Raw genomic sequence first — 13,686 nt, forward strand, 5'->3', positions numbered from 1 at the left:
TGTCTTTGAGCCCCTTGAGCTCCAGGAGCAGGCACAGGATGACAGCACCTTCCTGCCATGTGAGGCAGGTGTCAGCAGAACCTCGGCATCGGCCTCCGAGTTCCTGGGGTTTGGGACAGCCTCCAGACTGGCAAGCTCAACCAAGCGCAGGGGCCGTGGCACGAGGGCAAGCAAGGCGCCAGAACCCACCAGGAGCGAGCACCCACCTGAGGATGCAGCACCGCTCCCTGCAATTCTGGAGATGGTGCAGCTATCACGGGCGAGCGCACAGATAGGTCGCGATATGCTCCAGACCATGACTGGGATAGCTGCCAGCATGGCCACCTTCACCCAGCAGCATGATGACAAGATGGACCGGCTCATTGCTGTGTTGGAGCGCACAACCGAGACCGTTGAGGCGATGAGGCAAGAGATGGCTTTTGGACACGCAGTACCCCTGACCCCACACCCTCAAGGTAGACAGGTCCGGAGGAGCAGGAGATCCCGGCCGTGCCCCCTGCCTTCTCACCAAGACACACACGTCTGCAGACATCCTGCTGCCCTCCTGCACAACCTCGTCAACCAGAGGCAGAGAGGGGCAAGGGAGCGGGACCGTGGTGTAGGTGGTGTGAGGCCGAGGAGCTTGGGCATCGCTTCGGGGGTGGGGGGGAGAGAGGTGGTGGTGCTGGGTAGAGGGATGGGTGTTGGTGGTGTAAATGTTTGTAAATGTAATAATGTTATGTAACCTTTGTTATTGTGCACTTGTAAATACACTCACATTGTTGAGCCTCTCTTGGTGAGTGTCTGATTTTAATGTCATGTGTGGTGGCCTTGTGAGAAACACACAGCTGTTCCTCGGGTCATCTGCTTTATCAGGAATATCTTCCCATCCACATATGACTGCACTGTATAATGGGTAGCGTCATCAGGCCATCGCAACATGCTTTATGTGCTGTGAAAGTTATTCTATGTGTCAGATTAATTACATCTCTCAGAATATATAGAAACATAGAAAATAGGTGCAGGAGTAGGCCATTCGGCCCTTCGAGCCTGCACCACCATTCAATATGATCATGGCTGATCATGCAACTTCAGTACCCCATTCCTGCTTTCTCTCCATACCCCTTGATCCCATTAGCCATAAGGGCCACATCTAACTCCTTTTTGAATATATCTAACGAACTGGCCTCAACAACTTTCTGTGGTAGAGAATTCCACAGGTTCACAATTCTCCGAGTGAAGAAGTTTCTCCTCATCTCGGTCCTAAATGGCTTACCCCTTATCCTTAGACTGTGACCCCTGGTTCTGGACTTCCCCAACATCGGGAACATTCTTCCTGCATCTAACCTGTCAAATCCCGTTAGAATTTTATATGTTTCTATGAGATTCCCTCTCATTCTTCTAAATTCCAGTGAATATAAGCCTAGTCGATGCAGTCTTTCGTCATATGTCAGTCCTGCCATCTCGGGAATCAGTCTGGTGAACCTTCGCTGCACTCCCTCGATAGCAAGAATGTCCTTCCTCAGATTAGGAGACCAAAACTGTACATAATATTCCAGGTGTGGCCTCACCAAGGCCCTGTACAACTGCAGTAAGACCTCCCTGTTCCTATACTCAAATCCTCTCGCTATGAAGGCCAACATGCCAATTGCCTTCTTCACCGCCTGCTGTACCTGCATGCCAACTTTCAATGACTGACGTACCTTGACACCCAGGTCTCGTTGCACCTCCCCTTTTCCTAATCTGTCACCATTCAGATAATATTCTGTCTTCCTGTTTTTGCCACCGAAGTGAATAACCTTACATTTATCTACATTATACTGCATCTGCCATGCATTTACCCACTCATCTAACCTTAGGTGAGACACCACAACAAGGCACGTTGGGTACAGGTCTTTTGTGATGAACCAGAACAGATTTTATGAAGTAATTTCCTTGCAGTACAAAGAAAGACACATTATCAAGGCGATAGTGACAGTCTAGTCGTTGAAACCCCAACCATCGGCCACTGAGTCACCGCGGTGCTTGTCTCTTGCTGTGTTCTACTGACCCTAGTCCTTCCTCAGCTTGGTATGTAATCGCGCTGCCCCCAAAGTCGAATAGCTGTAACTTTACATCCTTTTCCTCCCATACAAATGTTGTCAGAGTCTGCAGCTGTCTCAGGCTTACAATAGATCATTCTAACCCTAACCCGCTCACCCTCTACGTGATATGTAGTGCTTCCCTGAGAACTTCTTGAAGGACTGTGTCACCACAGAATTAATTAATCAGCTTGGATGGACAAAATGTGACTTCGATTATTCATAATTATTTTGCCTTCGCCATTGGGCTTCTCAATGAAGGTCTTTCAGCAAGGTCAAAGAAAAAAGTTTCCATCAGTCTCGACACATTTCAGTCGCTTTTATCACATCCAAATTAAACCTGACCATCAGCAATAAAGTAAAGCAACATCTACCTAACTGTTTTCCAGCAGTCCCACTCCTGATGGTCCAGTATCTACACCATAGCGGCGATGTGCAGCACTGCAGCACTCGGAGCCCTTCTCCCTGCCGCCCGTCTCACGGCCAGCTCACGGCCAGCTCACACCTGCTTTTTGCCAGCGGTCCGTCTGGCGGGCGGTGGGTCGATCTGAGGCCGGCATCCTTCACCAAAATGGCCGATTTGCAGCATCCGGCATGGGCGGGCGGCATGACGTCACGCCGGCGGATCCCTCCGTGACCAATCTTGCGCCGGGCGGAACCTGGGCGGCAGATTGGCGGTTCCAGAGGAATCACACAGAAAATATACATTTCCAGTGGATCCTCAGCGGCTGCAGGCACAACCTGCACCAAATTCGGCCCCTTAGATTGTAAATAGTTGAGGCCCCAGCACTGATCCTTGCAGCACCCCACTAGTTACAGCCTGCCAACCGGAAAATGACCCATTTATCCCGACACTCTGTTTTCTGTCCATTAACCAATTCTCTATCCATGCTACTATTACCCCCAAACCCATGAGCCTTTGTCTTGCATAGCAACCTTTTATATGGCACCTTATTGAATCACATTTGGAAATCCAAATATACTACATCTACTGATTCCCCTTTATCTACCCTATTAGTTACATCCTCAAAAAATTTGAATAAATTTGTCAAACACGATTTCCGTTTCATAAAACCATGTTGATTCTGCCTAATCATATTATGATTTTCTAAGTACCCTGGTACAACTTCCTTGATAATGGATTCCACCATTTTCCCGACAACTGATGTCAGGCTAACTGGTCTGTCATTCCCCATTCTCTCTCTCCCTTCTTGAATAGTGGGGTTACATTTGCTACTTTCTAATCCGATGGGACCGTTTCAGAATCGAGGGAATTTTGGAAGATCACAACTAAGGCAGTCACTATCTCTGCAGCCACCTCTTTTAGAACTCTAGGATGTAGGGCATCAGATCCAGGGGATTTGTCAGCTTTTAGTTCATTAGTTTCTCTACTGATATTAATGACGTTAAGTTCCTCACTCTTATTAGCCCCTTGGTTCCCCACTATTTTTGATATGTTTTTTGTGTTTTCTACTGTGAAGACTGTGAAGACTGATACAACATATTTGTTTAAAGCCCTTGCCATTTCCTTATTCCCCACAAACTGGGGGAGGGAGACAGAATCAAAAACTAGGGGGGGTGGGGGGGGCGGTGGAAGAGAGAGAGAGAGAAACACAATCTGGGGAGGAAGAGAGAGAGAGCGGGAGAAACACAATCTGGGGAGGGAGGGAGAGAGAGAGAGAGAGAAACACAAACTGGGGAGGGAGAGAGAGAAACACAATCTGGGGAGGGAGGGAGAGAGAGAGAGAGAAACACAAACTGGGGAGGGAGAGAGAGAAACACAATCTGGGGAGGAAGAGAGAGAGAGAAACACAATCTGGGGAGGGAGGGAGAGAGAGAGAGAGAGAAACACAAACTGGGGAGGGAGAGAGAGAAACACAATCTGGGGAGGGAGGGAGAGAGAGAGAGAGAAACACAAACTGGGGAGGGAGAGAGAGAAACACAATCTGGGGAGGAAGGGAGAGAGCGAGAGAAACATAAACTGGGGAGGGAGGGAGAGAGAGAAACACAAACTGGGGAGGAAGAGTTGATGTGGGCCTGTGCTGTGTGCTGTGTACAACGTGCTTTGTCCCGGAGTCGGGCAGATTTGCTGCGTCTCTCGGAGTACGGAGCCTCACCTCCCTGAGCTAGGCTCCAGCGCTGGAGTGTGGGAGGCAGAGAATTGAATTAGGTTTGGTTTAGGTTTTATTTATTGTTTTTATAACTTGTTGTGTATTGTAAAAAGTCATAGAATTGTCTGAAAACTGTAGTTAGAAGTTATTTATATTGCTGACGTTTTGTTGAATCAGTATTCTTGCTGTTTCTCACTGCAGTCGATACTGTAGAAACATCACAGAAGCAATTTTTATTTAAACATTACTTACCCTTAAATCTCTATTATTCTGCGTTCAATCATTGAGTTATAAATTATGTTATTCATCTGACTATAAAACAAAGTCAAATTTTATTCGGGGCTTGGTAATACTGAGACACTCAACTAAGGTAAATGCAGTAACATTTGCAAACAGTGGCAAATGTCACATGATTAAGCATCACACGAGTGATGTCTTGTGATCAAATCTCCAGGAAAGTGTCAAGCCAGAGTTGGCAACCCTACCAGGGAGGTCAAATCCAATCGTAATACCCCGAACCCGACGGCCTACATCCTCGGGTTCTGAAAGAGGAGGCTGCAGAGATAATGGATGCATTGGTTTTGATCTTTTAAAATTCCTAGATTCTAGAACGGCCCCAGCGGATTGGACGATAGCAAATGTAACACCGCTATTCAAGAAGAGGGAGAGAAAAAACAGGGAACTACAGGCCAGTTAGCCTGACATCATTCGTCGGGAAAATGCTGGGATCCATTGTTAAGGAAGTGGTATCAGGACACTTAGAAAATCATAACATGATTAGACAGCATCGTGGTTTTATGAAAAGGAAATTGTGTTTGACAAATTTATTCGAGTTTTTTGAGGATGTAACTAGCAAGGTAGATAAAGGGGAACGAGTGGATGTAGTATATTTGGACTTTCCAAAAGGCATTCGATAAAGTGCCACATTAAAGATTATTACACAAGATAAGTGCTCAGGGGATTGGAGGTAATGGGCCCGAAATTCAGTATTGCTGGAAAGCTAGTGCTCCGCCCACCTATTTGTGGCCATTAGTGCCAACATTTTTTCATGGCTGGCAATATGGGCCACCCCATATTCAGCTCCAAAAGTGAACAAATGGGTTCCAGCGCTAATGAACCCTTCCAAAGTGGATTTTTCAGCGGTGTGGCTGTCTGAATTTGAGTGTTATCACCACTGAGAAATTCAGCATGCAGGTAAGGGTTTCTAATGAGCCAGCTGCCCCCTGGCCTTTTTAAAGGCCGAGGTTTGCAGCAAGGCCCTGAGGGGGGAAGGAGTTTGGAAGGATGGCTGGCGTAAGGGGTGCAAGGAGAGCCAACAGGTTCACTGATATGGAGCTGGAGACACTGATGGATGGTGTGGAGGACAGAAGAAGAATACTGTTTCCTGTCGCAGGGAGACCTGGCAGACCGCCAGTACATAATGCATTGAAAGAGATTGCAGGGGAGGTGTCAGGCACCTCCATATATGTGGGGACGCACCCTCCCAGGATAGTGCTGGCCAGTCTGCACCCGGCCCTTCCAGGGTGGCGATGGGTCGACGCCTCCTAGCTCTGGGGCAACGGGGATCCTCCTCCTCCTCAGGTGGTACTGCTGGTTCGACCTCCAGCGACTGTCCCCTCATGAAGGCCAGGTCGTGCAGCATGCAGCAGACCACGACGATTATGGAGACCCATTGAGGAGAGTACTGCAGGGTGCCACCAGAGCGGTCCAGGCACCGGAACCTCTATTTAAGGATGCCTATGCACTGCTCGATGATGCACCTGGTGGTACAATGAGCGTCATTGTATGCATGCTGTGGCGCTGTCCTGGGGTTCCGCAGTGGAGTGAGCAGCCAAGTGGACAGGGGATATCCCTTGTCCCCAAGCAGCCAACCGCAATCCTGATTCGAGCCGGTGAAGGCGGCGGGCACACTGGTCTGACGCAGAATGAACAAATCATGGCTGCTGCCTCCCTTGCCCGCTGCCTGTCTGCACGGTGCTGATGGCGACACCTTCTCCTGCGTGTCGCCCTGTTTCTGAACAGGTGTACCAGGTGTTGCCCTCCTAACACTCCTCCCATCCTCAGGGTGAACCCTGCCAAGCAGGTCTCTGCAGCCCACAGGCCTCCACTAAAGAGTCAGACCTGCAAGTTGTACAACAGTACAGGGGTATGTGCAAACCTCTGAGCAGCCCTCAGCAGGTAGAATGGAGCCAAAACAATTAATAAAACTATATGAAAAGATAAATACAGTGGATACTGGAATCTGAAATAAAAACACTAAAATTAATAAAACTGTTTCCCTACCAAAGGGCCTTGATCGTGGCACCGACTCGAATACCTCGTGGGGGCACTGCCGGGAAAACTTACTTTTTTGCAGCTGAAAATCCCGGTCCTTGCTGCTTTTCAGCGGCCCGCACTCTGCAGAGCTCACCGCGCCATTTCCAGCGGAAGTGCGCACCGCTCAAATCCCCCCCCGAGCTGAATATGGCTCAGGGAGGGAATATCATCCGACCGCGGCGGCCCATCAATTTTTTTGATTGCCCGCCCAAACCCCGCGGTAGCCATCCCTTCGGGGACGGTGAATTTCGGCCCCCTAATATTAGCATGGATAGAAGATTGGTTAATGGACAGAAAACAGAGGGTAGGGATAAACGGGTCTTTTTCAGGTTGGCAGGCTGTAACTAGTGGGGGAGTGCATTTTTTAAATGGTGAGAAACTTTTAAATATTCAGAGAGATTTGGGTGTCCTTGTGCAAGAAACACAGAAAGCCAGCATGCAGGTACAGCAAGCAATAAGGAAGGCAAATGGCATGTTGTCCTTTATTGCAAGGGGTTGGAGTATTAGCATAAGGAAGTCTTGCCAGAATTGTACAGGGCCCTGATGAGGCCACACCTGGAGTACTGTGTACAGTTTTGGTCTCCTTATCTAAGGAAGGATATACTTTCCTTGGAGGCGGTACAACGGAGGTTCACTAGATTGATTCCTGGGATGGGAGGGTTGTCCTATGATGAGAGAGTGTGTAGAATGGGCCGATACTCTCTGGAGTTTAGAATAATGAGAGGTGATCTTATTGATCACAAGATTCTGAAGGGGATTGGCAGGGTAGATGCTGAGAGGTTGCTTCCCCTGACTGGAGTGGCTAGAACTAGGGGGCACAGTCTCAGGATAAGGGGTAGGCCACTTAAGACAGAGATGAGGAGGAATTTCCTCATTCAGAGGGTTGTGAATCTTTGGAATTCTCTGCCCCAGAGGGCTGTGGATGCTGAGTCTCTGAATATATTCAAGGCTGAGAGAGATATATTTTTGGGGTCTAGGGGAATCGAGGGATATGGAGATCGGGCGGGAAAGTGGAGTTGAGGTCGATATTCAGCCATGATCTTATTGAATGACGGAGCAGGCTCGAAGGGCCATGTGGCCTACTCCTGCTCCTATTTCTTATGTTCTTATATTCTTCCCTTCATTTTAAAGTTTATTTTTGCCTCCTCATATGAGTTTATATTTAAAGTTTATGTTTAAACTGTTCAAGTATTCCTGAAAACCCATGTGTTCAGTGGTGTTTGCAGTCCTTGCATTTTAATTTATGGTCCAGCTTCCAATCTGTTGTGACCCACCAGATTCTCTGGGGCCAAAAGAGCCGTGAGCGCCTCAAAGAGACGGCCACGGGTCGGTAAGGACTCGGTTGGCACGGAGGGGCTGCCATTTTGAAAATTGCCCTCCTTTATTTTTGTAGCGGTGTATGGGACCGCCCCAGCCGTTTTCCCACCCCGTCAGGCACACGCCAACCCCTTACCGACTGCTGGTGACTCCCTTTCCGCTCCGTGTGGGAAATTGGCCTGCGGGAAATTGCCCCATGGGAGGGATTGGCCGCCGCTCGGTGCCCCCGATAGCATTTCCCGGCGGGAAGCTGTGTGCGGCACGTCTGCCCTTAAAGGGGAGGGCGCACTGACTTGGCCGCCATTTTATTTTAATTGTCGGCCTGACAATGGTGGGCAGGGGTTCGGCCGGGCTGCCAACAAGCAGCCAGGCAACCTCCTCCTGGGTGCCAGGCTGCTGGCCTGGCCAAAGCCCTTCCAGGTGGCCCAGTGTTTGCCACTAAAGTGGCTGTAGAGCTCGCAGCCGCCCTCCCCTTTAACTGATGTCTCGGAGCGACAGCCATTCTGACCCGCCCGCACTTTCGCCCTGCTGATGACCCCACATCCGCCCCTGCTCCAAAAACAAATCCGAAGAGCTGAATTTCCCTGGATTATCCGCCCCATACATTGGGGCGGACAGAACACTTAAAAAAATGGAAGATGCTTCCCATTTGAGGTGGAGGGCTATTTCGGCCTCTCTATCTCTGCTGCCATACATCAGGACACTATCTGTGTCCCTTCAGCAATGGCCCTCCAAGTTACAATGTCCCACATTCCGTTCCAAGGTACCTGCAGCAATGGACACCTACCCCTCCACCGCAGCAAACACATCACCAACCAACAGTTCTGCCACAGCCATCCACCCTCCCCTGCTGACTGAAGCAAATCGAAAACAATCCCGAGACTCTTAAACCATCAACTGTGACAATTCCATCAAAGAGCCAGTCTCACTCATTACAAGGCATTAATTCAGCCTCACAAGGAAATTTTGGAACTCGTCCAATCAAGGCTCAAGGAAAAAACAGACCAAAAGTACACTGAACTAGAGAGGAACAATCACGGGATAAAGTGCGGCAAAGAATAATACATAACACAGGTTTCAGATTAATGCTGTACTAATTGAGAGATTAAATACATTCTTGAAATTTCCTGTGGGAGATCAGCTTTCCTCATTCATTTTTTTTTAGATCAGGAGATAATGACGAGATTACAGAAAGAAACACTTGAATTTATATAGCGCCTTTCACGACCACTGGACGTCTCAAAGCACTTTACAGCCAATGAAGTACTTTTGGAGTGCAGTCACTGTTGTAATGTGGGAATCGTGGCAGCCAATTTGCGCATAGCAAGCTCCCACAAACAGCAATGTGATAATGACCAGATAATCTGTTTTTGTTATGTTGAGTGAGGGATAAATATTGGCCAGGACACTGGGGATAACTCCCCTGCTCTTCTTCGAAATAGTGCCATGGGATCTTTTACGTTCACCTGAGAGGGCAGACGGGGCCTCGGTTTAACGTCTCATCCGAAAGATAGCACTTACGACAGTGCAGCACTCCCTCAGGATTCATTTCAAAACCAAACATCTACAAAAGGACAATGAGAGTAGTTTTTATCATTGGAAGAAGGGTAAAGGAAAGATCGCCCTTGGAGTGGAGCAACATGGTGGAGTGAGATGTCTTTCACTGCTAGCCCACATAAAGCAACTGGAGTGGGAGACCACGAGGGATTCGTAGGGACCTTGTGGTCGATTTTCAACTTGCTGCCTGGGTGTAAAACTGGCGTTGAGGATTGGCCGGCTGTTATAAAAACAGCCCTGTTCCCACTTCCATGGTGTGTTGATGTAGGTCAGGTGGTTCTGTAATGGGCGATCAATCAGCAACGTCACATATACACCCAGGCGGGAAGTTACAAATGGCTCTAGAGTCCTGACATATAAAGGGTGAGGTTCAAATGACGAAATACAAATGGATACAATTTATTTGTAAAGTCTAATCTAATGGTTCGCAGCACAGCCCAGAATAAGGAGAGAAGTTGGGTAAATGTAAAGACCGAGTGATCCGATCTTGATCTCTCCTCGGGGGTAGGAGAGGGAGAGGGGTAGGAGGGGGAGAGGGGTAGGAGGGGGAGAGGTGGGTAGGAGAGGGAGAGGTGGGTAGGAGAGGGAGAGGAGGGGTAAGAGAGGGAGAGGGAGAGGGGGGTAGGAGAGGGAGAGGGGGGGTAGGAGAGGGAGAGGAGGGGTAAGAGAGGGAGAGGGGGTAGGAGGGGGAGGGGTAGGAGGGGGAGAGGGGGTTAGGAGGGGGAGAAGGGGTTAGGAGAGAGATGGGGTAGGAGAGGGAGGGGTGTAGGAGAGCAAGAGGGGGTTAGGAGGAGAGTGGGGTAGGAGAGGGAGGAGGGTAGGAGAGGAAGGGAGTGAGTGAGGAGGGAGGGGAGGTAAGGAGTGGGGGATGAAGGAGGGAGGGGAGGTAGGGAGTGGGGTAGGGTGGGGGGCGTGTCTGTGGGGCAGATGAATGGTTTTCCTCTATCACCAGGAATGTCTGATTCAGACACCCCTGTCCTCTGTGTTGGGATTCTGACCTATTCCCTAATACTTTCAAAATCTGTGCCCAGTTTGATGGAAGTCAAGGGGGAATCTTTTTAACCTAATGTCTTAACCTAACCAGGTGGACCTGAAGTTTTACACCTGCCGAATATTACTTTTTAACTGACTTAATGGAGACTGAAGTGGGCGGGGTGTAAAGCCAGTGTTGAAGCCATCCCGTCCGCTTCCCCATGAGCGGGGTCGGCTAAAACTGCCTCCAAGGTGTCCAGAAAGGTCAGAGGGAGAAAGACCAGAGAATAATTTAGTCCTTCCGGGCAAGGAACTGTTTATTATGAGCAATGCACACAATGAAGCAAGTGGTCTAATTCAGGGTCGTTACCAGCCTGATCATGAGCCTTGCTTAGTTTGGAGGAAGGTGGAAATATTCTCACCATAGTGATCATGTGCTAATATATAGGGGGTGAAATTCAATAGTGCTCAAAAATGGGTGTTGGCACTGCAATGCAAGATGTGCCCATTCAAAAAGTGCAGGCAGCCCTTCAATTTGGTGCCGCCTACTAATTCCCAAAATAGGAGCGTAGTTTGCGTCGCTGTAGCGAGGCTTGCTTTACTTAAAGCTAGCCTGCTTCTCTTCAAGCTTCAAGGCAGTCTGCAGCTCTTAAAGCTGAACTGCCTTCTGCACGTAAACAAATTAAAATTCCTTCAGCACTAGGCAGTCTGCACCTCTTAAAGCTGAGCTGCCTTCGGCAGAGAAAAAATGCTCTAACTGCTTCAGCACTAACACAAATGGCTCAGCAGGTCATGGAAAGGACACTCAGGATCCCTGACACAGCACTCCAATTTGTGCAGAGGGTCAACACTGCAAGAGAGGCCCTCGACCCACAGGGGGTCCAGGAGGCCCTTCAGAAAGAAGGATGTGGGACCAGATTGCTGAAGTTGTCACTGCCAGCAGTATCACCCCCAGGACCTGGCTACAGTGCCCAAAGAAAGTTTCATGACCTCAGACGAGTGGTTAAGGTTAGTGAGTGCAACTTCAAAAGCCGTCTGCTTGGAGGAGGTGAAGCTGGCCATGCTTGGCAGGGGCAAGGCTGGGTCCTTGGTCAGTGATGGGGCTCTTCTGATTTACAAGGTGTGCATGGTAACTCTTGCTTTAGCCCCCTCCACTCACCCTTGTGCCTTCCTCACTTCAGACACCCAAGAAATCCAACGAGCCCAGCCAGTGGTTGACCAAGGAGAGAGGAGAGGGAGGAAGAAGAAACACCATCACTCAATTACACACTTCCAGCCACCAGCTCCTCGAGGTCGACCAGCAAAGCTATTTGCAGTGTGTGTGTCCCACTGAAAGTCAGGAGCCTTCCACCAGCCATGCTACAGCCACTGGAGTACTGCGTAACATCAGTCAGATAGGCAAAGGCACCGCACCACAGTCACTGAGAGAATGCACAAGGTGATGAGTTGATTTTTTGATGTAATATTGGATGGATAGATGGATAAAGTTGGATTGGAATGTTTGCGTTGTGGTGGCTTTTATTTCAGCGTGTGGTCAGGAGAATGATGCGATGGTCAGTAACAGGGGGAAGGCAAGGTGTGGAACAAACGTGGAAAGGGGAAGTGGGGTTGTGTTCACTGGTACTGCAGGCGCACGATTCGATTCTGGAGATCCCAGTCAGAAAGGGGCTGTCTGGGTTGCATCATCCTCCTCTGCATCCCCCTCTTCTGCTTCCTTCTGTTCTGCATCCTCCTCCCAATGTGCAGCTTGTCACCTTTCCTGCCTCTGCTACATCTCCACGTGATGCTGAAGCTCACGGGATACTGCAACAAGAGCCCCAGGACTGGGAGGGAGTGGTCTTCTCAGAGGCTTTTCTTTATGAGCCAAAGCCTTGCAAATGTTCAGCAGCACTCCCTGCACACTTTAAAAAATATATTGCACCAAGCCCCTCTGCCGATAAAATGCAAAAAAAAGTCCAAAAACAAAAATCTAAACAAGCCTGAAAGTTGTGTGTATCCCTTTAAGAAGGCTGGCAGCATCGCTGTTGTACGGCCACACACATGGAAAAAGAAATTGCCCCTTTCCTTAAGGCCTGTTACCACTGCAAGTCGGCGGCCACGCTGCGGAGTGGAGTGGCCACCGACTTTTGGTGGCATGGCCGTTGATAACCCAATTGCCCTCCGGAGGTTTCCCACCGGTGCCCCGATAACCGCCCCCCCCCCCCCCCACCACTGCTCCGCTGCTGCTGATCCGTCTTAAGTGCGTCATCACCGTGTGCACCACCAATCTACCCCCCCGATGGCGACAATCCCCTCTGAAAATCTTCGGCCCACCTGACGGTGCCAAAATAACCTCTTTCCGGTGGTCCAGTGAGGCTGCGGCTTTCTGCAATGGCGGTGCAGCTTCCCTTAAAGGGGAAGGCGTACTGCCACCGCTGCCATGTTTTTTTTTAAACAATTATGCCCCTGGGTTTGGCCGGTCAGCCAACAGACAGCTTGGCACCCCCTGGTGGTCCAGTGGACCGAAGTTTTAAAATCGGCAAGGCTCTTCCGTTTAAGTGAAGGGGAGAGCCGTGGTGACGTGGCGCCGTGATGATGTCATCACGGCGGTCACTCTGCACCCCTCCCAACTCCTGCCCCTCAGGTGTTGCCACCGCCGTGTATCCGCCCTCTCGTGTATTCATCGCCGTGTATCCGCCCCTCAGGTGTTGCCACCGCCGAGTATCCGCTCTCTCGTGTATTCACCGCCGTGTATCCGCCCCTCTCGTGTATTCACCGCCGCGTATCCGCCCCTCTCGTGTATTCACCGCCGTGTATCCGCCCTCTCGTGTATTCACCGCCGTGTATCCGCCCCTCAGGTGTTGCCACCGCCGTGTATCCGCTCTCTCGTGTATTCACCGCCGTGTATCCGCCCCTCTCGTGTATTCACCGCCGCGTATCCGCCCCTCTCGTGTATTCACCGCCGTGTATCCGCCCTCTCGTGTATTCATCGCCGTGTATCCGCCCCTCAGGTGTTGCCACCGCCGTGTATCCGCTCTCTCGTGTATTCATCGCCGTGTATCCGCCCCTCAGGTGTTGCCACCGCCGAGTATCCGCTCTCTCGTGTATTCACCGCCGTGTATCCGCCCCTCTCGTGTATTCACCGCCGCGTATCCGCTCTCTCGTGTATTCACCGCCGCGTATCCGCCCCTCTCTTGTATTCACCGCCGTGTATCCGCCCTCTCGTGTATTCACCGCCGTGTATCCGCTCTCTCGTGTATTCACCGCCGTGTATCCGCTCTCTCGTGTATTCATCGGCGTGTATCCGCCCCTCAGGTGTTGCCACCGCCGAGTATCCGCTCTCTCGTGTATTCACCGCCGTGTATCCGCCCCTC

Source organism: Pristiophorus japonicus, chromosome 13, assembly GCF_044704955.1.
Source record: "Pristiophorus japonicus isolate sPriJap1 chromosome 13, sPriJap1.hap1, whole genome shotgun sequence".
Taxonomy (NCBI): domain Eukaryota; kingdom Metazoa; phylum Chordata; class Chondrichthyes; family Pristiophoridae; genus Pristiophorus; species Pristiophorus japonicus.